The following is a 25,960-nucleotide window of genomic DNA, read 5'->3' on the forward strand; positions in this document are numbered from 1 at the left end:
AGTTTGGTTATATAATCCTACTTGGGGGGCGTATGCACTAATAACGTTCACTATATGCCCTCCAATAACTAGTTTAACCAACATAATCCTATTCCCTTTCCTAATGACCGCCACTACATTCTCCACAAGACCCTTGGCAATTATGATTCTTACCACATTCCTGCGTCTATCCTTATCACTATAATATAGTTTAAAATCGGTATCCCTAATTTCTCTATTTTTCTCACCCATCCACTTTGTTTCTTTTACGCAAGCTATACTAACTCTCCCCCTAATCATAACATCTACCAATTCCATTGTCTTACCAGTTAAGGTTCTTATATTCCAAGTGGCTACCCTAAACCTGTAGTCTTGGACTAGCTTCTTTACCCGCGCTCGTCTAGAAAAGCACGGGGAACCTTTGCCCATTTTTCACCGCACCCAAGCGTTGATGCAGCACCCCTTGCTCACTTTTCGAAACACTTGGAGGCAGGCACAACACGTCACTTGAGGGGAACAACCTAGCATTTAAATGATTCAAAGTCGGATTCATTGTCATAAGGGATCTGAGTGGCTTTTTTACGTGTTGGATGTCGGCTACCTAACACACATGAGATTTAACAAAAAGTGACCACATGCATTATTGTTTTCATCATCCCTGAGACATGAATTTATAGCATGTGATAATAGTAAGTCAAAACAATTAAAATACAAATTAATGCCTTACTAGCTGCAAGTTCCAAGGCTTTTCCCAGTTACAACAATGTGGTTTTCAAACCTATACATAGATAGCCCTTGGCTTGCAAAACAAAACAAAACAAAACAAATAAATAAGTGAGTCTTGTGATCCAAAAAGATCCTCCACGCCTTCACTTTGGTGGAGGCATACCACAATCACCTGAAAAATGGTTTCCACTAAGGGATGAACATAAAGCCAGGCAGAGATAATCTAAATAAAATGCACGCAATTTAACAATATCATGAGGTGCAATGCATATGAGATGCCAATGCCAAAATCATAGGTTTTCTTATTTTGAAATTCTTATGCCATGCACTTGTTCAAAACCAATTCAATCATCCATTTGATAGAACAAGGGATGATAAATACGACACTTGTAATCTTTAGGCTGGTGCCTATAAGTAGGCATAACTAGCACTACCAATCTCCACTTTGCCGGCTTGAAATCGGAAGACACGTGGTACATACTCCGCGCGTATTTTTGGTTTTTCATCCCGGACACTCAAGCCAACTTAAACAATACCAATCTACACCTCCTATCCGGACTTACCAAACGTATTTACCCTATAACTCAACACATTTCAAATATTCTCAATGAATCAATTGAAAATCAATTTCTCAAATCCAATGCAAGGATCAAACATGAGATTATGCAATGTTCAATGCTATGCATGAATTTGTAAATATTTCAATTTACCTAATTCACATACAATTTCTACAACAATCAATATAACCCTCCACCATTTGCCCAAACAATTATCTCTATAACAAAATATCAATTTTAAAAGACAAATATAAGTCATAATCTCATATTTTCAATAATTTCAACATTGGAGTAACAACCACATATTCAATCTCCTCTTTCCCAACTCAATCAAGAATCATAATTGTCACAACCCAAACCTACCCCTATAGGTTTAGTGTCGTAACCAGCCAGTAATCCTGGGATTACCAGAGGCCTCTAAACAGATTAAACAAAATACAGGGGCTAGCGAAAGTAAATACAAACATGCAACGTCCATAGAGCCATGGAGACATACATGGGACATAAAATTTAAAACTTATATTTACAAACATATGTGACATCAGCAGAATGTCAGTTTTACATCACCATAGATACGGATAAACCCAATGAAACTGACCAAACAAACAAAAGAAAATAACTTAAACGTGCATCTTGTTCACAAGACTAGATTTCAGAACATTTCGAAACTTCCTCGGGAGGCACACCAGTTAGCTGACTCAAAAAGATCTCCAAGAAAACTTCATTGAGCCTGGTCCCGTACCTGATCACCTACGTACAAAAATAATACAGTGAGTTGGAGCCCAGTGAATAACAACATAGTAAAGGGTTATGAATGATGTCCAATTCAGATTCTGAAATCAGAGTTCATATCATAAACAGATTCAGGATTCACAAACTTATACAAATTTCATAAGCAGTTGTATGTGGTACATCCATTAGCTTTCAAATCAGATTGGTCATAAGACCCACATGCATAGTCGGTACCGACGACTATAAAGGTCAACATCTTGTGCACAAATAGCCATGATATTGTTACCCCCAGGCAAGGGCCACGTAAACATAAGCCTCAGTATTGTTATCCCCAGGCAAGGGCCACATGAACATGAGCCACTGTATTGTTACCCCTGGGCGACGGCCACATGAACTAAAGATGCCACAAATACGTTTCAGAAAAATGGACATTCATTTATGGTTTATAAAATAGCATTTCAAAAAACAAATCATGTCATTTCAGTCAGAAAATACTTATAATCAAACATATCTTTACAAAGTTGTTGTAACACCCTCAAAATAACACAATAAACCAACCAATATTGAGATGCATTGATATACAAAAGACCAACATTCTTCTATTCATCAGAGTAGTTCTTACAACAGTATTACATGTTAACAAGCAAATGTCCTACGGGCTTACAGCTTTCCAAGTCAACACTTGGTTACAAGAAAATAGAGTGCTAACTCAAATACATATTAAGCCCTTGGCGTGAATTACATGTAATACATCAAAAGAAAATAGACAACAAAAAGGTCTGTCCGCCTCTAGCCTCCCAAGCTATGTCCTTGGAGGTGGCATGCTACCTGTACCTGAAATGATGTTCCCATATAGGGTGAGCCACAGCCCAGTAGAAATACACTAAACCAATTATAAACAATGACCAAAATAATAGCATTCAGCAGATGGTCCACACTTATATTCCCACTTATACCGTGTTACAGTTTCATAACAATCATGTCCAAGTTACATTTCACTTTCCGTTTCTTATCCAATTCTCAATTCATACCATAGTTCAGAACCTAGCCAAACAACTTATATGAGACAATAATTCATCTTTAACATTTTTCCATTTCACAATAGATAAGCATACTAGCTATATCAATACTACAACAGATAAGCACACAAGCTGCATCAACACTGTCATGCCCTCAAAATAATAACATTAAACCCATCAGTAGAGACATGCATTGATATACAAAAGACCAACATTTTCTAACTATCAGAGTGCTACATTACAACAAGTATTACATGTTAACAACAAAAGCAAATACCCTACGGCCTTACAGCTTTCCAAGTTAACACTTGGTTACAAAAGAGAGCACTAGCTCAATTACACATTAAGCCCTTGGCTTGAATCTACATGTAATACAAACAAAAATAATCAAAAAGAGTCTTCGACCCTCATCAACGTCCAAGCTAAGTCCTTAGAGGTGGCATGCTACCTGTACCTGAAAATGATATTTCCATATAGGGTGAGCCACAGCCCAACAGAAATATACTAAACCAACTATGAACAATGACTAAAAGATTAGCAGTTGATAGGTGGCCAACACTGATACGTCCACATATATCACATCACAATTACATGACATACAAGTCTATGTCACTTTTCATTCTCCATATTTGTTTAATAGACAAGCATATTAGCTATATCAACACATCAACAGATAAGCATATTAGCTGTATCCACACTTCACTAGATAAGCATATGAGCTGTATCTACACTTCTCAAAGATAAGCATATGAGCTGTATCTTCACTTCTCTAGACAAGCATATGACCTGTATCTACGAAGTTCATTCCCTATCTCCTCCCAACACTATCCGGTTTAGAGGTCCATCCTCCATCTTCCCCTAAACCGCGGAGTACATCCCCCATCTCCTCCTCTACACATAATGCATATAAACACAAAGGTTCTATACACAATCAATCAATACATATAGTTAATGTATTCTATCCACCGTTATACTCTATGACACATTCAATCGATTAGTTTTAGTTTGCCTAATCATCATGCATTGTCTACAACAATCAAGACTATCCTCCACCGATAGCCCAAAACAGTTATTTCTAAACAGAAAATAAATGCACAAAATGGATATTAAATCAACATTTCAATTAGGTGAGCGATAAATGATCCAACTACACCCTCTAATCCCTTTCCTTTCCAATTTCCACATTCTCAATTCAATCCCCCATTTCCAACAATTAATTATACAAATTAATCGATCAATGTAATTAGGGCATTTTCCATATTTAACATTTCAACCCCTGCGGTTCCATTTTCATCAATGTTTCAACATTAATTTCATTCCTTCATGCCAAACATGCATATAGGTGTTATATAATTAAAAACCCCAACTTTTGTAAAATTACACAAAGGCCCAAACTCTCTCAAAATTACCCAACAACCCCCAACATATCAAAATGCTAAAATTTAAAGACAAAGCTCATAAAGAGGAGTAGGATATCCCTACCTCGAAGTTAGAGCTCGGATGGAGAAGATACCAAAACCGAAGTGCTCCAAAAACCAAGATTTTCGGATCAAAACGACGCCCTCGACGATCAACACAACTTTTACAAAGGCCGAAGAGAAGGAGGACACTCTAACTAGATCAAACCCTAGAGAGAAGGGAGTTTCTAGAGAGACGGGCTCTCAAAAAAGGGTTTTAGAAAAAGTAGGAGAGAGAAAGAAAAGTAAAAAGTGATTTAAAATCACCCAGCGGATAACTCATATATGCACGACCCGCTCGAGCGGAGAATAGAACGCTCGAGCGTCAAGCACAAACATCTGGTCCCGCTCGAGCGCAAAGATGACCGCTCGAGCGCCAAGAAACAAAAGCAAAACACATCCGCTTGAGCGTGAAAAACCAGTCCGCTTGAGCGCAGGTTTTCATCTCCCAGAACTTTTCAGGAAAAGAACTACCCGCTCGAGCGTCAACAATCCCGCTCGAGCGTAGAAAACACACCTGCAGAAGTTTTGCAGGGCCACGAAATACTGGAAGTGTGTAAACCCCGCTCAAGCTCAAGAAGACCCGCTCGAGCGGACAACCAAAAACCAAACTCCGCTCGAGCGCAGAATTACCCGCTCGAGCATAACACCAAAAACCTGGACAACTAGATTTGAGACTAAGGCTCAACCAACCTGTAATCCACCTGCCCAAAATATCCTAAAACTCACACTTGTGGAATCAAAGGATAACAACAAGGTATACAACCACCAACTCCATGGAACCAACGCCCGGAATACAACAAATACAGAAAGGAAATACCGGGATCGCTATAACCTCCCCCCCTTAAAGAATTTCGTCCCCAAAATTAACACATAAGTTTTCAAAAACAAGTTTTCTCCTTTTTCCACGATATTACAACACATACATTTCAACATGCATTTCCTTTCCATTTCAATCATTTCCAACATACATGGTTCACAATTTCATATCATAACCAGTTTTCATGATATAACTCCAGTTCTACAATGCATTCAACATATGCAATGTTATATTAAACTTCCACTTTAAGGTAAGTTTCAAACTACATTCATTAACCAAAACATATACCATGTTTTACAACTTAAGACACATACAATGTCCTTAGAGTTCATTAAAATTTCAAAATTTTAATACATAATTACACATCAACAAACAAATTCGGATATTTCTCACGGACTTCCAACTCACGTTCCCAAATGGCTTCCTCCACTCGGTGATGTTTCCATAAAACCTTCACCAAAGGAATGGTCTTGCCACGCAGAACTTGATCCCGCCTATCTAAGACCCGAACCGATCTCTCCTCGTACGAGGCATCCTCATCTACCTCTAAGTCGGTCCAATCTAACACGTGGGACGGATCTGGCTCATACTTCCGAAGCATACTCACATGAAACACGTCATGCACTCCGGACAACTGCGGCGGCAAGGCTAAACGATAGGCAACCTCGCCAATCCTCTCAAGGATCTCAAAAGGACCAATAAACCGAGGGGATAACTTCCCACTCTTCCCAAACCTCATCAACCCCTGCCTAGGTGATATCTTTAGAAAGACATGATCACTTACCTCAAACACTAAAGGTCTCCTTCTACGGTCGGCATAAGATTTCTGATGACTCTGGGCTGTAACCAGCCTCCTACGGATAAGCTCAACTTTCTCCGTTGTTTCCCTCACCAACTCCGGACCCAACAAAGGTGCATCACCCACCTCAGCCCAACAAACTGGAGACCTACACGGTCGGCCATACAAGGCCTCAAACGGTGCCATACCGATGCTAGACTGAAAGTTGTTGTTGTAGGCAAACTCTACTAATGGTAAGTGCCTCTCCCACGTCCCACTAAAGTCCAAGACACAACCCCGAAGCATATCCTCAAGGATCTGAATAGTACGCTCGGACTGCCCGTCAGTCTGAGGATGATAAGCCGTACTAAAGGTCAACTTAGTGCCCAAGGCACTCTGCAAACTCTGCCACAACCTAGCAGTAAAACGAGGATCTCTATTTGAGACGATCGTAACTGGAACCCCGTGCAATCTCACTATGTCCCGAATATACAAGTCAGCGAGGTGATCTACCGAGTCTCTCACGCGCATAGGGATAAAGTGCGCCGACTTAGTCAACCGGTCTACAACCACCCAAATAGCATCACTACCCCACTGAGTCCTCGGAAGACCCACAACGAAGTCCATAGTGACATGCTCCCACTTCCACTCGGCAATAGGCAAGGGTTGCAACAAACCCGCTGGCCTCTGATGCTCGGCCTTCACTTGCTGACAAGTAAGGCAACTAGACACGAAAGCTGCCACATCTCTCTTCATACCCCGCCACCAAAACTGGCGACCCAAATCCCGATACATCTTAGTACCTCCTGGATGCACCGCAAGACGTGAATGGTGAAACTCTCGGAGTACTTCCTCTCGGCAAGACTCCGGCACGAACAAACGGTCTCGGTATCTCACACTCAGGTCGGGATACACCGTTAAGCCCTTTTCAACCTTCCCACTGGAGATCTTCTCTCGGAGGGATTCTATCTCAAGGTCACCTCTCTGTGCCTCTAACACTCGAGTCACAAGCGTAGGCTGCGCAATAACAGAAAATAAGGCCGCAGCCTCAACGGATTCGCCCAGAAGCAAATCAAACTCCCCAAGTGCCCCCAACATCTCCCATTCGCGGATGGCAATACAGGCTACATCACTAATGGATTTCCTACTAAGGGCATCGGCCACAACATTGGCCTTCCCCGGGTGATAGTGCAACTCAAAGTCGTAATCCTCAATAAACTCCATCCACCTCCTCTGCCTCAAGTTCAAGTCCTTCTGTGTAAACAGATACTTTAGACTCTTATGATCCGAGAACACCTCGAATCTCTCACCATAAAGGTAGTGCCTCCAGATTTTCAAGGCAAAAATCACTGCCGCTAACTCTAGATCATGTGTAGGGTAATTCTTCTCGTGAATTTTTAACTGACGTGAGCCATAAGCTACCACTTTCCCCTCTTGCATCAACACACAACCCAAACCCTCTCGTGAGGCATCACAATAAACCGCATAACCCAACCCTCTCTCCGGAATAATCAACACCAGAGTGGTGGTCAATCTAACCTTCAACTCTTGGAACGACTTTTCGCAAGTCTCACTCCACACAAACTTGACTCCCTTCCGAGTCAGCCTAGTCAACGGTGACGCTAACCTGGAGAAATCCTTCACAAATCGGCGGTAATACCCAGCTAATCCCAGAAAATTGCGGATCTCAAACACACTCTTAGGCTGTGCCCAATCTTGCACTGCCTCAACCTTGGATGTATCAACAGACACCCCTTCCCCGGATACCACATTGCCTAAGAATTTGACTTCTCTTAGCCAGAACTCACACTTCCCAAACTTGGCATAAAGCTTATGGGCTCTAAGCAACTCAAGCACCACTCTCAAGTGTTCCTCGTGCTCCTCCTCTGAAGGCGAATAGATAAGAATGTCGTCCACGAAAACGACCACAAATCGATCTAAGAATTCTCGGAAGATCTGGTTCATCAGGTCCATAAAGACTGCCGGTGCATTGGTGAGCCCAAACGGCATCACCAGAAACTCATAATGGCCATACCGCGTATGAAATGCTGTCTTTGGAATATCCTCTTCCCTGACCCTCAACTGGTGGTAACCCGATCTCAAGTCTATCTTCGAGAAACAACGGGAACCCTTCAACTGGTCAAACAAATCATCTATACGGGGCATAGGGTACTTATTCTTAACCGTAGCCCGATTCAACTTTCGGTAGTCGATACACAATCTCAAGGCACCATCTTTCTTTTTAGCAAAGAGGGCCGGTGCTCCCCACGGTGAAACACTAGGGCGAACAAAGCCCTTATCTAGCAATTCTTGGAGTTGAACTTTCAACTCAACCAACTCTGCTGGAGCAAAACGATAGGGTGCCATAGAAATCGGCGCCGTGCCGGGCACTAGATCAATAGAGAACTCAATCTCTCGGTGAGGTGGCAAACTAACGAGATCCTCGGGAAAGACATCCGAATACTCACAAACCACCCTCGGCAATAGAATCTGGGTTTCATCACACTCACTATTGATAAAGCTAGCAAGTAGACCACTAAGCTCTTCCCGCCCTCGCGGATCATACACTGGTGGCAACACACTACCAACCCGGTCCCCCAAGAAATGGAAACACTCCCCGCTCAAGGTACATACGGTGACCCTCTGGCGGTAGCAATCGATAACAGCCCGGTATGACGATAGCCGGTCCATACCTAATATAACATCAAAACCCTTCATGGGCATAACAACAAAGGAAAAAGGAAGCCTACGATCGGCGACCTCTATATCACAACCTTTACATCCGTGTTTCAAAACCAATTCACCCTCCACAGGTGATACCACACAAATAGGAGATGCCAATAGTGCTAACTTCAACTCCAACACAGATGCAAATGCAGCAGATACAAAAGAATGAGACGCACCCGTATCAATCAACACACTAGCAACCGAGTTGCAAAATAGAAAAGTACCTCTCACTACTGATGGAGCCGGTACTAGATCCTGCGCGGTAACAGCATACACGCGCCCTGTAGGCCCCTGATCCACCTGCTCACCTCTAGGAGCAAAAGACTGCTGCACAGACTGGGATGACGAAGCTCCCGGATTGGCCCTCGAGGCCTGCACAGACTGAGCTGGCTGAAAACTCCGCGCTTGCCTAGAACCAGACGCTCCTGATGTGGCACTCAACTGCGGGCAAAACCTCTTCAGGTGCCCAGGCTGACCACACTGATAGCAAGACAAGGACTGGCCCCTGCCCTGACTCTAGCCCTGAGGTCTAGCTGATGAAGAAGCAGCTCGCTGACCCCCTCCCTTCTGCGGGCAAACCGAAACCTTGTGACCCAGCTGGCCACACTTGTAACAGGTGAAATCCCCCTGACTACCTCTCCCATAGCCTACACTCGGCACTGGAAAGGTCGATCTAGCCAAACCACCGTGAGACTGCTGAGGGTTAGGACCCCTCTGTCGCCTACCATCACCCTGACCATCTTGGCTCCTCTTAGAACCTCTCTGCCCTTCCTCCTCTTCCTGCATCATAATCTCCATATGAGCTGCAGCATCCACCAAACGCCTATACTCTTGGATGAAAGATCCACCAACCCTCAACTTGAGGCCTCGCCTCAACTTCCGCTCAAACTCATAGCAACGGCGTTCCTCGGACGCCACGAGCTCAGGTGCAAACCTGGATAGACTAGTAAAAGTAGCCTCAAACTCGGCCACTGACAAATCCTGCTGTTTAAGCCGACTAAACTAATTCCTCAGCTTCTTCCTAGCAGCTGAAGATAAGAACCTCTCCTGGAAAGCCTCTACAAAAGCCTCCCATGTACCACCAACTCGGCCTTTCTCATACTTCCACCATTGACCCGCATCTCCCTTAAGCTGGAAGGATGCAAAGGTCACTTTCAGTGCTCCGTCCTCGATGCCCAGCATCTTGAACGTCTTACTCTTCTGTTCCAACCACTCGTCAGCCTTCAGTGGCTCCCTTGGATCCCAGACAAACTCGTCCGGGTTAGACCGGAAGAATTCCCTCTTCAAGAAAGAAGGTCCTGTCTCAACTGCCTGATTCTCAGCTCTGAGAATACCCAAAGCTCCTGCTATCTCTCGGGCCAAGGCACTCATAGCCTGCTGACCCGCTGGCTCGGCCACATTGGCCTGACCAACTCCCTCCTGCACTGCCGGAACCTCTTCCGGTAAAGGCATCTCCTGCCTACCACGCCTGCCACGCCTACCGCGTCCTCGTCCTGACATCCTAATAAAGACAACCAAGACTATTAGTACATTCAAAAATGTGCCAAAGCTATAACACTCGCATCCTAATGCATGGACAACTGTAATTCACTCCACATAAGCACATAAACACATAAGTAGTTACGAATTTCATTCCCGGATAATGACAGTCCCGAGGCGTTACTAGAGCTCCGGTTAGAAACAGCATTGATCAAGTGCTTTTCCAACAAGACTCCCAGAAACCCAAGGATCCAGTCAACATCCTAGAAACTACATTCCATACCCATATAGTCACATAAGCATGTTATCACATAAGCACATACACTACGCCTAAGTCTCTAACCAAGCGAGACAAACCCATTGTGATCCTAATCACTTCCCACGTACCCAAAGTATTCGAACCCGGTACGCTCTGATACCAAGTTGTCACGCCCTCAAAATAATAACATTAAACCCATCAGTAGAGACATGCATTGATATACAAAAGACCAACATTTTCTAACTATCAGAGTGCTACATTACAACAAGTATTACATGTTAACAACAAAAGCAAATGCCCTACGGGCTTACAGCTTTCCAAGTTAACACTTGGTTACAAAAGAGAGCACTGGCTCAATTACACATTAAGCCCTTGGCTTGAATCTACATGTAATACAAACAAAAATAATCAAAAAGAGTCTTCGACCCTCATCAACGTCCAAGCTAAGTCCTTGGAGGTGGCATCCTACCTGTACCTGAAAATGATATTCCCATATAGGGTGAGCCACAGCCCCGCAGAAATATACTAAACCAACTATGAACAATGACTAAAAAATTAACAATTGATAGGTGGCCAACACTGATACGTCCACATATATCACATCACAATTACATGACATACAAGTCTATGTCACTTTTCATTCTCCATCTTTGTTTAATAGACAAGCATATTAGCTATATCAACACATCAACAGATAAGCATATTAGCTGTATCCACACTTCACTAGACAAGCATATGAGCTGTATCTACACTTCTCAAAGATAAACATATGAGCTGCATCTTCACTTTTCTAGACAAGCCTATGAGCTGTATCTACGGAGTTCATCCCCTATCTCCTCCCAACACTATCCGGTTTAGAGGTCCATCCCCCATCTTCCCCTAAACCGCGGAGTACATCCCACATCTCCTCCTCTACACATAATGCATATAAACACAAAGGTTCTATACACAATTAATCAATACATATAGTTAATGTATTCTATCCACTGTCATACTCTATGACACATTCAATCGATTAGTTTTAGTTTGCCTAATCATCATACATTATCTACAACAATCAAGACTATCCTCCACCGATAGCCCAAAACAGTTATTTCTAAACAGAAAATAAATGCACAAAATGGATATTAAATCAACATTTCAATTAGGTGAGCGATAAATGATCCAACTACACCCTCTAATCCCTTTCCTTTCCAATTTCCACATTCTCAATTCAATCCCTCATTTCCAACAATTAATTATACAAATTAATCAATCAATGTAATTAGGGCATTTTCCATAATTAACATTTCAACCCCTACGGTTCCATTTTCATCAATGTTTCAACATTAATTTCATTCCTTTATGCCAAACATGCATATAGGTTTTATATAATTAAAAACCCCAACTTTTGTAAAATTACACAAAGGCCCAAACTCTCTCAAAATTACCCAACAACCCCCAACATATCAAAATGCTAAAATTTAAAGACAGCTCATAAAGAGGAGTAGGATATCCCTACCTCGAAGTTAGAGCTCGGATGGAGAAGAGACCAAAGCCAAAGTGCTCCAAAAACTAAGATTTTCGGATCAAAACGACGCCCTCGACGATCAACACAACTTTTACAAAGGCCGAAGAGAAGGAGGACACTCTAATTAGATCAAACCCTAGAGAGAAGGGAGTTTCTAGAGAGAGGAGCTCTCAAAAATGGGTTTTAGAAAAAGTAGGAGAGAGAAAGAAAAGTAAAAAGTGATTTACAATCACCCAGCGGATAACTCATATACGCACGACCCGCTCGAGCGGAGAATAGAACGCTCGAGCGTCAAGCACAAACATCTGGTCCCGCTCGAGCGCAAAGATGACCGCTCGAGCGCCAAGAAACAAAAGAAAAACACATCCGCTCGAGCGTGAAAAACTAGTCCGCTCGAGCGCAGATTTTCATCTCCCAGAACTTTTCAGGAAAAGAACTACCCGCTCGAGCGTCAACAATCCCGCTCGAGCGCGACCCGCTCGAGCGCAAGAAATCCGCTCGAGCGTAGAAAACACACCTGCAAAAGTTTTGCAGGGCCACGAAATACTAGAAGTGTGTAAACCCCGCTCGAGCTCAAGAAGACCCGCTCGAGTGGACAACCAAAAACCAAACTCCGCTCGAGCGCAGAATTACCCGCTCGCGCATAACACCAAAAACCTGGACAACTAGATTTGAGACTAAGGCTCAACCAACCTGTAATCCACCTGCCCAAAACATCCTAAAACTCACACTTGTGGAATCAAAGGATAACAACAAGGTATACAACCACCAACTCCATGGAACCAACGCCCGGAATACAACAAATATAGAAAGGAAATACCGGGATCGCTATAAACACCTCAAAGGATAAGCACATGAGCTATATCAACACTTCAAAAGATAAGTATATGAGCTATATCAACACTTCAAAAGATAAGCGTATGAGTTATATCAACACTTCAAAAGATAAGCGTATGAGTTATATCAACACTTCAAAAGATAAGCATATGAGCTATATCAACACTTCAAATGATAAGCATATGAGCTATATCAACTTCCGGTTTAGAGGTCTAGCCCATTTCTTGCAATAAACCGTTCGGTTTAGAGGTCCAGCCCCTTTCTTCTAATAAACCATTTGGTTTAGAGGTCCAGCCCCTTTCTTCCAATAAACCGTTTGCACAAAACAACATATATATATACACATCGGTAGTATACATAACCAATCAATACATAAAGTTAACGTATTCTTTCAACCGTCATACTCTATGACACATCCAATTGATTAGTTTTAGTTTGCCTAATCATCATGCATTGTCTACAACAATCAAAACTACCTTCCACCGGTAGCCCAAAGCAATTATTTCTAAACAGAAAATAAATGCATCCAACGGATATAATAGTCAACATTTCAACTTGGTGAGCGATAAATGATTCAACTACACCCTTTAATCCCATACATTTCCAATCTCGACTTTCTCATTTCAATTCCTCATTTCTCACAATTAATTATACAAATTAATTAATCAATGCAATTAGGGCATTTTCCATAATTAACATCACAACCCTAAGGTTTCATTTTCATCAATGTTTCAACATTAATTCCATTTCTCCATGCCAAACATGCATATAGGTTTTATATATTTTAAACCCTAACTTTTGTAAAATTACACAAAGGCCAAAACTTTCTCAAAATTACCCAACAACCCCAACATATCAAAATACTAAAATTTAACGACAAAGCTCATAAAGAGGAGTAGGGTATCCCTACCTCGAATGATGGAACCCAACGAAGGAGATGAAGAAAACGAAAATGCTCCAAATCCTGAAATTTTCAGATTAGAAGATAGCCCTCGACGATCAACACAACTTTTGTAAAGGTTCAAGGTGAGAAAATAACTCTTACTAGATCAATCCTAAGAGAGAAGTTAGGGTTTTAGTGAGAGGAACTCTCAAAATAGCTTTTTGGAAAAGTAAGAGAGAGAAAGGATGTTGAAAAGTGAACAAAAAGGTCGGATCTCGGCTTTATATAAAAGCCTCCTCGCTCGAGCGGCAAAAGCCCCGCTCGAGCGTCACTCACAGATCCCCGCTCGAGTGTCCAATCCCCCGCTCGAGCGGCAGATGCACGCTCCCAGAACTTTTGCAGACAGGACCCCGCTCGAGCGTCCAACTCTCCGCTCGAGTGACATACAGACGCCCGCTCGAGCGTCCAACGCTACAGACGAAATATTGGATGGGTGATTTCCCCGCTCGAGCACCAAAACCCCCGCTCGAGCAGATAAGCAACAACAAAGGCCCGCTCAAGCGTCAAAAGCGCCGCTCGAGCGGAGAGACCAAAAATTGGGCAAAGATTTTACGTTTTAAAACACAACCAACTTATTCCCAACTTGCCCAACACAACCCAAAACTCGAACACAAATGGTAAGGGATAGAAAGAGGATAAGACAACAACACCCTTACGGAACTGAGTCCGGATTACAGTTAAACATGAAAGGGAAAACCGGGATCGCTATAGTTGTTACTCACAGATAGCTCCAATAGCAGAAGAGTCAAAGTAGTCGAATCAACGATCTATGGCGCGTGACCTACACAAACACATAACGGATACATATTGAACACACTTGTTACATATATTAAATTTATTATTCCTCTTTTGTGATGTGTGTTCCTAGCTTTTATCCTTATTATTTTGTCTTAATTAAGGCTTAGGAATGCCTAAGATGCAATGAGAATGCCAAAAATGTAACTTGAAATACTTAGTCAAATTTTCAAAACAAGGCAGTCCGTCCGAGCCTGCAACATTGGTCGCTCGAGTGGCCTGCAAAGTCTGCAAAAGTACTGGTTGCATGATTTTTCCGCTCAACGGCCGCTCGTGTGCAAGACTGAGTAAAAAGGGTCTCCGCTTAAGCGCAACTTCTGTCACTCGAGTGGTTTGTAAAAGTCTGTAAAACTTCTGGGAGCTCTCATTTATAAGGGTGGTCAGTCGAACGCAAATTCTGCTGCTCAAGCCAACCCCCAAATTCTGTAAAAGTACTAGGAGCTCGCATTCGCCACTCAAGCACAGACTCCACTGCTCGAGCGGAGGGTGTAACTTTTGGAATTTCCAAATTGCTGCTACAAGTTCAAAATCCATTTTCAAAGTTTCAAAACACATCCTTTTGGGCCAAAACTTAGCAAAACATTAAGAAACTCATAGTATATGGTGAATTACAAACCATTTTGCAAAATCAAGCGCAAAAGCTTTGCCAATTGTACCAAAACTAAACTTGAAATGTTGAAAACATAACATGCATGGGTTGACATGAACTTCAACTTTTCAAAACATGATCAAATAAGGTAAAATGGTATGAAACTTGAGGAATTTCCAAAACCAAGCTATGATCAATGCATGCATGTGAGAATTTCTCAAAATCAAGCTCTAAATGCAAGAGAATTTGCGTGCATGTATGATTATCTTCATAATTCTTCTTCCTAAGCTCAATTCTTAGTTTAATTATCTAACTCTCTTGAATTCATGCATGTAATCCTAATTCACACTACAAGGGTGAATTCCTACCTTAAGCCTTGAATTCTCCAGTGTAGAAGCTTAATCTTCCAAGTTCTCTCCAAATCCTTCACTTTTCTAACAATTTCCCCTTAATTGAAGTCAAGTCACCTCTTCTCCTTCTGTCTCACGTTTTTGTTGCTCAAAATAGTGAAGATGAGGTGGTTAAAGAGTGTAGTATAAGCCTTATATAGGCTTGATTAGTATTAGCTAATTAAGTTGAGTTAAGGCTAATCAATTGGTATTATTTTATTCTAATTGTTCGATTCCGAATCAAATTTCAATTGAACCTGCCATAATGTTTTAAAAATTCCAAATAACACATAAATCAAGTCAATTTCGTGATCAAATGCCGATAAGGTCTTCAATTCGCCGAATAGAACAAAAACAGAGACAGATATTTCTACGACAGACAGATATAAAGGCAAATAACATATAACACATGCAATAAAAATAGAATTTAATCTTAATTACTTATTAGGCGTACTTAATCATGGATTTTAGGCTAATCACATGTCAGGGTTGTTACAGTCTTCTCCCCTTAAAGAGTTTGGTCCTCTAAACTCGAATTACCTTCAATCTGGAAGAACGTTGGGTACAACCATGGAGCGTAGTTGGCAAACAATAGAGTTTAACCTACACTGATGGATAGAATTAAAGATGTTTAGGGAAAAGATCCTCATTTCAGCCACTCGATTTTAGGCTTAGCAGTTGTAGACACCCCATTTTGACCGACCCTGAGACTTGGGCGCTTTCTTTTGATTACCCGATGATGATAATTAGAATGTGTTTCTCAAAAAATTCTCAGTAAGAAAGATGGAATTTAAGTTTTAATCCCAACCTTCACCCATTTTTTGGCCAAACTATTTTAGACCTTAAAACCCTCTTTTCAAGATATGTTTTCTTTTAAATGTTTCTATAATGTCCCGAGGCTCCCATTTCGATTAAAATATTGCACTTTTCAGTAAACCGAGTAAGGACAAAGTGGAAATAAATGGAAGAAAGGTGAAATTTTTTGAAAAATATTTAAAAACATCTTCTTTATAGGTTTGGAGTTGAAGGAAATAGGAGGGGATGAAAGAAAACTGGTTTAGGAAAAGAATGAGTATCAAATCATTAAGAAAGAAATGAGCAGCCTTAACTAAATTAGACATTTCTCTTTGTACACTTAGAATTTAAATGTGAGGCCACCACCATTGGAAAGTAGACTTCTGGGGCTCCAATTTAGACACAAGAAACACCTTAGACCAAGTCCAAATAAGGGAGATATACCCATTTGAAGTTGGGCTTCAGAGCAGATTTTGTTGACCCAGCCCGAGATAGCCTTTACTAAATTAGGCATATCTCTTTGTACACTTGGAATTTAAATTTGAGGCCACTACCATTGGAAATTAGACTTCTGGGGCTTCAATTTGGACCCAATAACCGCCTAAAACCAAGTCCATATGGGGGAGATATGCCCATTTGAAGTTGGGCTTAAAAGCAGATTTTGTTGACTCGGCCCAAAACAATAATAGCCCATTTTTTTTGGTTTTGGTTCGGTTGGGACAACCCATTTACCTATTTTCTAAGCCATTCAAGTGCATCCACTCATCCTCCATTATACCTAATCATCCCCCATTGTCAAAAAGAGGTTTTGTTTGCATTCATAAAGGAGTATCCCATGCAACCCACCTTGAAAATTTGCCCTCCTATCACATTCTTGTCTCCCACCTTCTTTTTGACCTTTACTCTCCCTCATTGCCTATATAGAATGATCATAGTGTAAGAGAGAAAAGGAGACCACGAAATTGGAGAAAAAGGAGTGAAAAAAGAGAGAAAAATTGAGTTTTTGAGCCAAAAATATTCCTATCTTCCATATACACCCCATATCTTCCATAGCTACTGAAATTCCTCATTTCCATACACCAAAACCACTCCAAAAATTCTGATATAGCCAAAGATCAATTGCCTTGATCATAAGGAAGAGTGTTTAGTGATTGAAAGTGAGAAAAACTAGAGAGTTAGCCACTTTCTATACCACAAACTCCATAATTTCGAATTGAGGATTTAAGAACACACTTCCTACACTTGAGGGTGATCAAGAGGAAGTTTGGAAATCAAAAAGTTCAATCTTTCTTTGGAAGGTTTTGCTTGGCCTAGTTGGCCGGCCGATTAGCTTCTTCCGAACAAGACGGCGTAATCTCCCAATCCCAATATTGACCAATTTCCGCCGGCGGTTCTAAAGAACATGAAGCTTTTATTTTATTTATTTTTTATTTTGAGTGTATTGTGAGGTTTTTATTTTGTTGTAATATTCTCATCATCTCTCTCTAATTTGATTTGTAATTATTCTTTAAAATGTTGTAATAATTCCCCGCCCCGCTTCTTTCTATCCCGTTCTTTTACTTGCTTTCTTTATTTGTACATAAACATCACATTTATTTTTCATCATAGTTATGCTTTGCATCCATGTTTCATGCATCTTGATTCGGCTAAGTTTGCATTTGTGGATTTAATCAATTCCTATGTGATTATGTGCGCTACCTCATGTTCTTGAGATGATTCACATATCATATTTCAGAAGCCGAATCTTTAGTTGCATCTCATGAGTGAATTGCATTAGGATTTTGTATATAAGATCATGCATATTTTACTAACTTTTTTTGTAGCTTGTTCGTGGGACGTCAAACATGTAAGTTTTTATGCTTTAGCATCCCGTTTGTGTGTGTTTTTCTTACTATGTCTAGCATTCTACCATGAGGCTATTTACTTATGTGATATAACTCTATGAATGCCAGTGGATGGAGGTTGTGTCGCTTAATTTGGAATGATGTTGATTTTTCGTGCTTGTAAACTCAATTTATTTGGGTTGTACATCGTCAAAACTCTTTCAAAATGCATGATATCAAATTGTTCCAAAATGAATGGCATAGTCTATACTTGTATGCTTCACATAGTAAATTTTAGGATTTATTTAATAATCAGAACATGAACATATAAAGAAAATAAAAAGTCATATCATGGTTTAGTAGAGGCCGATCTTTGATCGGGTGAGCGGGGGTGCTCATTATTGACCTTCCCTTCTCATACCTGAGGTTCCCAGCCAAGCATTCTTGGTTACGACGAACAGTGGCCTTGGCACGAGTCATGGGTTTCCTAATTTCCCAAAAATATTTGGTGGTGACTCTGAAATCTAATGACGCAGTCCATTTTTGACAAAATTGCAATAAAATGGATTTTCAATAAAAGTTGCCAAATCTGAACTCTCATCTACGTTTCATATTGCACTCGTGAGACTAGATCAAAGAGATCTCGGGAGTCCGAACTGTTTAACGCGTGCGGGTACCCCCCGGGCATGTTACAGCAGTATGTTTTAGTTGGCGCACGCACATGTTCAACTAGGGTAAGGAAAGATATGTGAACCTATTTAGCTTATAACGTTGTAGCCAAATTACATTATAATGCCCCACTTGACCACTGACATGAGCTCCTTGTCGATTTCAGGCTTAGCAGTATGTTTTAGTCGGTACATGCACATGTTCAATTGGGGCAAGGGCAGATATGTGAATCTATTCGGCTTATAATGTTGTAGCCAAATTACATTACAATGCCCCACTTGACCACTGACGTGCGCTCCTTATCGATTTCTGGCTTGTTTAACTTTTTGCCTTCCTTATTGATTCACATAAGATAAAATAAGGCATTTTTCATTAATAAACTGCGTAAATTCAAAACTTCAAACGAAACAAGGCATTTTTATTAATAAACTGAGCGAGCAAATACAGATGCTACTTTATACATGAAAACGGCCCTAAAACGACCTTCAAACAAAATGTCTAAACAAAACAGAACATATAATCAATGCTAAACATAAAACAAGCCGAAACATTATAATTGTTTGACTTTGACTTTATAGCTCCTTGGGATCAGACTCCAGCGGCTCTACTTCCAGTTGCTCATAGGGAATCGGTTGCTCAAATGTCACCTTGGCGGCCGCTAGAGCTTTAAGCCACCCTTGCTTGAAGCCTTGATTTTCAAATTTCAAGGCTTCATCCATTTGATTCCCTTCCTCATTAGTCTAGTCAATGGTGAGGCTAATCTAGAGAAATCCTTCACAAACCGACGGTAATACCCAGCCAACCCTAAGAAACTAAAAATCTCAAAGGCACTCTCAGGTTGTTCCTAATCTTGTGCTGCTTCTATTTTGGATGAATCTACAGTCACTCCTCCCCCGGATACCACACGGCCTAGGAACTTAACTTCCTTCAACCAAAATTCATGCTTCCCAAACTTAGCATACAACTTGTGGGCTCTAAGTAACTCAAGCACCACTCGCAAGTGTTCCTTGTGTTCCTCCTTAGAAGGTAAGTAAATCAAGATGTCGTCCATGAAGACGACTACAAAACGGTCTACGAACTCACAGAAAATTTGATTCATCAAGTCCATAAACATGGCCAGTGCGTTGGTTAGCCCAAAAGGCATTACTAGGAACTCATAATGGCCATACCATGTACGAAATGTCGTCTTCTGGATATTTTCCTCCCTTACCCTCAACTGGTGATAACCCAATCTTAGGTCTATTTTAGAAAAAAAACAAGGCCCTTTCAACTGGTCAAACAAATCATCTATACGAGGCATTGGGTACTTGTTCTTAACAGTTACCCAGTTCAACTTCCGATAATCCTCACAAAGTCGCAATGCACCATCTTTCTTCTTGGCAAAGAGAGCTAGTGCTCCCTAAGGCGAAGTATTAGGGTGGATGAAACCCTTATCTAACAATTCCTGGAGTTGAATCTTCAACTCACTCAATTCAGCAGGTGCAAATCTATACGATGTTATAGAAATCGGTGTCGTACCAGGCACTAAATCAATAGAGAACTCAATCTCACGATGAGGTGGTAAACTAGTGAGATCCTCAGAAAAAAAAAAAAAAAAATCCGGGTATTCACAAACTACCCTTGGCAAATCAACTTGGATTTCATCACATTCACTACCTAAGAAGCTTGCAAGAAGATAACTAAGCTCACTCCGACCACGCGAATCATATACCAGCGATAAAACTCTATCGGCTCTGTCTGCTATGAAATAAAAACAGTCACCACTCAAAACACATACAGTAACCCTCTGACGATAACAATCTATGATAGCCCGATATGATGACAACCAGTCCATACCCAACATAGCATCAAAACTCAACATGTTAATCAACATAAATGCAAAAGAAAGTCGACGACTAACAACCTCTATCTCACAACCCTGACACCCTTGTTCCAAAACAATCTCACCACCAATAGGTGACTCTACACTGAGTGGGGATGCTAACCGAGCCAATTTTAATCCCAATGCCGATGCAAATGCAGACGAAATAAAAGAATGAGATGCACCCGTATCAATCAACATATTTGCAATAGAATTACACAATAAGAAGTTACCTCGCACTACCGAAGGCGCAGGCAGTCTGGCATGGTAACAGCATATACATGTCCTGTAGGTCTCTTCTCCACCTGCTCACCTCTCGGAGCGTAAGTCTGAAACATTGATTAGGCCGACAAGGCCGCCTAATTGGCCCTCAATTCTTATGCTAATTGTACAGGCTAGTGGCTCTATGTCTGTCTCGAACCAGACGCACCAGGTGTTCTACTCAACTGAGGGAAAAACCTCTTCATATGCCCTGACTGCCCACACTGATAACAGGTAGGTGACTGCCTTCTCTCTTGACTCTGGCTCTGAGAACGAGCTGCAAACAGCGTAGACTGTTGCCTTCCTCCTCTCTGCTGGCAAGATGGAGACTTGTGACGCAACTGGCCACACTTGTAACAAGAGAAACCTCTCGGATTACCTCTCCATGAACCCGAACTCGGCACAAGAAAGGTAGACCTAGACTGTGCTGCTTGGGACTGTTGTGGGGTGGGACTCCTCTGCCTCATACTGTCCCGACTCTCCCCCTGAACACCTAGACTCCTCCTAGAGCCCTTCAACTGCTCCTCATCTACCTAAACCATGGTCTCAAGATGAGCCACCGCCTCCACAAGGCGTCCGTAATCCCTAATCATAGGCTTAGCTATCTTGAAAAGAAGCCCGGTCCTCAATCTCTTCTCGAACTTGATGCAATGGCGTTCCTCTGTCGCCACGAGCTCTGGTGCAAATCTAGAGAGGTTTGTGAAAGCTGCCTCAAACTTGGCTACTGGCAAACTAAGCTACTTGAGCTTCAGAAATTGATCTCTTAACTTCTCCCTAACAGTGGGAGGCAAGAACTTATCCTAGAAGGCGTTGACAAAAGCCTCCCAAGTCACTCCAATGCGTCCACGTGCATGCTTCCACCATTGACCAGCATCTCCTTTCAGCTGGAAGGATGCCAAGGTCACCCTCAATCCATCGTCTTCGATGCCAAGCATCTTAAATGTCTTCACCATTCGTTCTAACCATTCATCCTCCTTCAATGGCTCTTTAGGATCACCCAAAAACTCATCTAGATTAGACCAGAAGAACTCCCTCTTTAAGAAAGATGGCCCTGCTTCAGCTACTTGGGCTTGGACTTGATTCTTAGTCCTGAGAATGTCCATGGATTTTCGCAAGGCTCTGACCATTTCACGCGCCAAAACGCCCATGTTCTGCAGACCAACTAATTTGGCTACATTGGCCTAACCAACTCTTTCTTCTTGTGCCGAAATTTCATCCGGTAAAGGCACCTCATGCCTTCTAGGCCTACCATGCCTATCACCACAACGTCCACGTCTACGTCCTGACATCCTAATAAAGGTAACAAAAGAGATTAACATATTTACAAATGTGCCGAAGCTAAGTCACTCGCGTCCTAATGAGATGGACAATAGTAATTCACTCCACATAAGCACATAATCACATAAAAACATACGAATTTCCTTCCTAGATAATGACCATTCCGCAACGTTGGCAGAGTTCCAATTAGAAATGGCAGTGATCAAATGCTCTTCTAATAGGACTTCTAGAAACCTGTAAATCCAATCAATATCTTGGGAATTAAATCTCATACCCATATAATCACATAAGCATGTTATCACATAGCATTACAAACGCACAAACATCTTTATCAAGCGAGACTAACCCATTGCAGTAATAACCACTTCCCACGTACCCAAAGTATTCAAACTCGGTACCCTTTGATACCAAGTTGTAACGTCCCAAAATAATTACAATAATCCATCCATAATATCAATAAACAACAACAATGATAAGGTCATTATCTTCCATTAAGTTCAATTAATTTTACCAAAGAGAAATATATGCAGTATACATTCAAAATGCCTAATCCTGAATTTATAGCATATGTTGCAAACTAAAGAGAGAAAGTGAAAATTAAATAGCTAATAAATGTCCTAAAGGCTTGCATCTTTTCAAGACGATGTTTGGTTACAACAAAAGTGGACTTAAGTCCAATACAATTAAAGCCCTTGGCTTGTACAAAAATAAATACAAAAAATACACAGAAGAAGCTCTATACTCCAAGTCCTCCCAAGCTATTGCCTTGGCGGAAGCATATTATTAACACTTGAAATGTTTTTCCCACATAAGGTGAACCAAAGCCCAGTAGAAATATTCCAACATAATATATGAATCTTAACAAAGTTATAAGGTGAATGCATATACAATGCTCGCGCCAAATATTTTTACCTCTTTTTCCAAAACTATGCAATGCCATAATAATATCATGGTTCATAAATCATTTCCCTTTACAATAGAAAATAGGGTAGTGAATCACACTCTAGGAATTTCAAACAATACAACCTTTCTCGAAAATTTTGTCTAGAGGAAACCGTAAACCGGGGCCCATGTAAACGTAGGCTATACAAGCACTACTATTGACATTTTACGAAAATTTCATCTCGGGGATCGGCACCCATGTATATTAGTAGTTTTCCAGACTTTCTGTGAGAACCTAAATATAAAAATAAAGTAAATAATTAAATAATAATAATTTTGCAATCTCAAATATTTTCATGGTGAATCCTAAAGTACAAATTAAATTTTGTTGGAGGGTCTTTTAATTAATTTTAAACCTAAAATAAAATTATGGTGGAAATCTCTAATTTAGAGGCTAGATTTACTATTAAAATGAATAATACTAATAATGTTAAATAATAATAATAAGTGGATTGTTGGTTATGTATATAAAGATAACAAAAAAAAAACCCTAACTCTCTTATTATTTCACATCACAGCAGCATCCACTTTAGGATTTATAGCCGCCATTAGAGATTGAGAGAGAGAGAAATTTCCAACATCTAGTGGTTCTACAACTGTAAGGTATTGTTCTTCTATAATATATTATATGTATGGTTATTGTGTATAGATGTTTCGGTGTATTGATTGGAAGAAGAAAAAAAAAAGGGTAATGGGTTCATTGATTAGGTGTCTGGAGGATTGATCAGGTTAATAGTTGGTGTGGAATAGTGTAATGGGTATAGTGGATGCATGAAAAACAAGTATATGCCATGGGTTATATTCAGTGAGTGTTTTTGCTTGTAATGGTGGACCTTGTGAGTAAAACGTGGGATAGACCGGAGTACATGGCCACAACTCTACGTGAATATCATGTTTTATTATTATTATTATTATTATTATTATTATGTAGTTTGAGGAATTAAATAGGTAGATAAAGTTGGGGGTGCAACTTATGAGTATGAAATTCCGCACATAGCTATAAACTTTAAAAATCAAGAAAATATAGTAAGCGAATGAATTTTGAACTGAAATTTTTATAGTAGATTAATTACATATTGAATTGCATATCAGAATTTTCCCATAATTTTTGGGAGTCAAAATCTATATTAACTGGTGCGTTCAAATCTGTCCAGAAAACTAGTGTAAAACAGTAACTTCGGAAGTGTCGTTCTCTTTGGGTATAACTCCGAAAATTATCAAATCAGCGTCATTAGAACCGGTTACGAGTCTAGTTTCTTACATTTTTTTCCTTACGTTGATTGCTCTTGTATACTAAGAGAACCATTAATTTCTTTTAGTGCTACAGAAAACAACCTATTTGGATATAATTAATTGTAAATAATTATTTTGCTAAGCAAATCAAGTAAAACCAATTGGGTTTGAAACTAAAGATATATTAATTGATATTGAAGGGTTTTTGAATTTTTATAATAGCGTGGAGTGGGTTTTTAATTTTCAAAGTTAGCGAATAAATTGAGAAAGCTTATTTAAAATTATGTTTTATCTTAAAGTTACTTTTAATTAAGTTTCAATTTGAATCCATGTCTTGGGTGATTTTAGACCTTGAAGAACATGAGCTTAGGTAATATTTAAGAGTAACGGTGAGTTGGGTTGAGCTGTGTTAGTGCGTTTTAGTTTGGGGTTACTTAGTTTCTTATTCTTTAGTATTTTTAAATTAGTGGTGATGTGTAGTTTTCATATTTGGTTCATGTCACTAGTTGGACTTTATACTCTATTCAAGGATAACATTATTCCGTTTTCAGGTGAGTAGTTGCATGCTACATACTTTTATAAATGTTCCCCTGCCCTGAACTATTGGAAAATTAAATTGTAATTTCAGGACTAAACTGTTTTGATAAATTATTATATTATCAATGGAATTAAATTATTTCTGAAACATGTGTAAACTTGGCACCGTAAACTATTTGTTATGGTCTCATGTTTATAATGATGAACTATCATGGTTTGCGAAACTGATGTTTATTGATTATTGGAATCATCTGTATTTTAGTCCAGGGAAATTATTCCACTATGTGTGGTGACTCTGGTCATTAGGGAATAGATTCGGGTTAGGCTGTGATGACTCTAGTGCTCAATGATTCTAAGGAAAAGACCTAGGCTAGGCTAGGCTAGGTGACCTTCAATCGGATCGTCTTAGAGAAGAGGCCCGGGTTGCCACCCTGAGGATGACTCTTGGTTCGATATTGGATCCAACGGGGCTTATTGCCTTGAGAACTGTGTGGCATGTTACTTGTTATTCTTGGTACCCAGAAAATTATTGGTGATCATGTTGTAATCTGTTTTAAGTGGAGAATGTCATTTATCATGTTCTTGAGAGACATGAGTATTTTAACTGTTGAACTGTGGAACCTTCTTTTTGAAACATATTGTCTTTATCAAACTGTATACCAATTTAGTTTCTGTGATATATATCTTATTTTGGAATCGAACCCTATTTTCAAAACTGTGTTTACTATCCATGTTGCTACTCACTGAGCTATCAGCTGACTTAGTTGTTTATTATTTCCAAGTGTTAGAAGGACTTAGAGTGGACTCATGACGTAGTGGGGACTCAATTGCAGGGACCTCTCAGACATTCATTTATTTTGTTTTAGATTGTTATGTCAAGTTTGTGCATATTTCTTTTATTTTTATTGAGGTTCATTTAGGATTATTTTGATATATGGGCTGTTTATATCCTATAAGTTTGGATG

Source organism: Camellia sinensis, chromosome 14 (genome assembly GCF_055761805.1).
Source record: "Camellia sinensis isolate YWXY chromosome 14, ASM5576180v1, whole genome shotgun sequence".
NCBI classification, from domain to species: domain Eukaryota; kingdom Viridiplantae; phylum Streptophyta; class Magnoliopsida; order Ericales; family Theaceae; genus Camellia; species Camellia sinensis.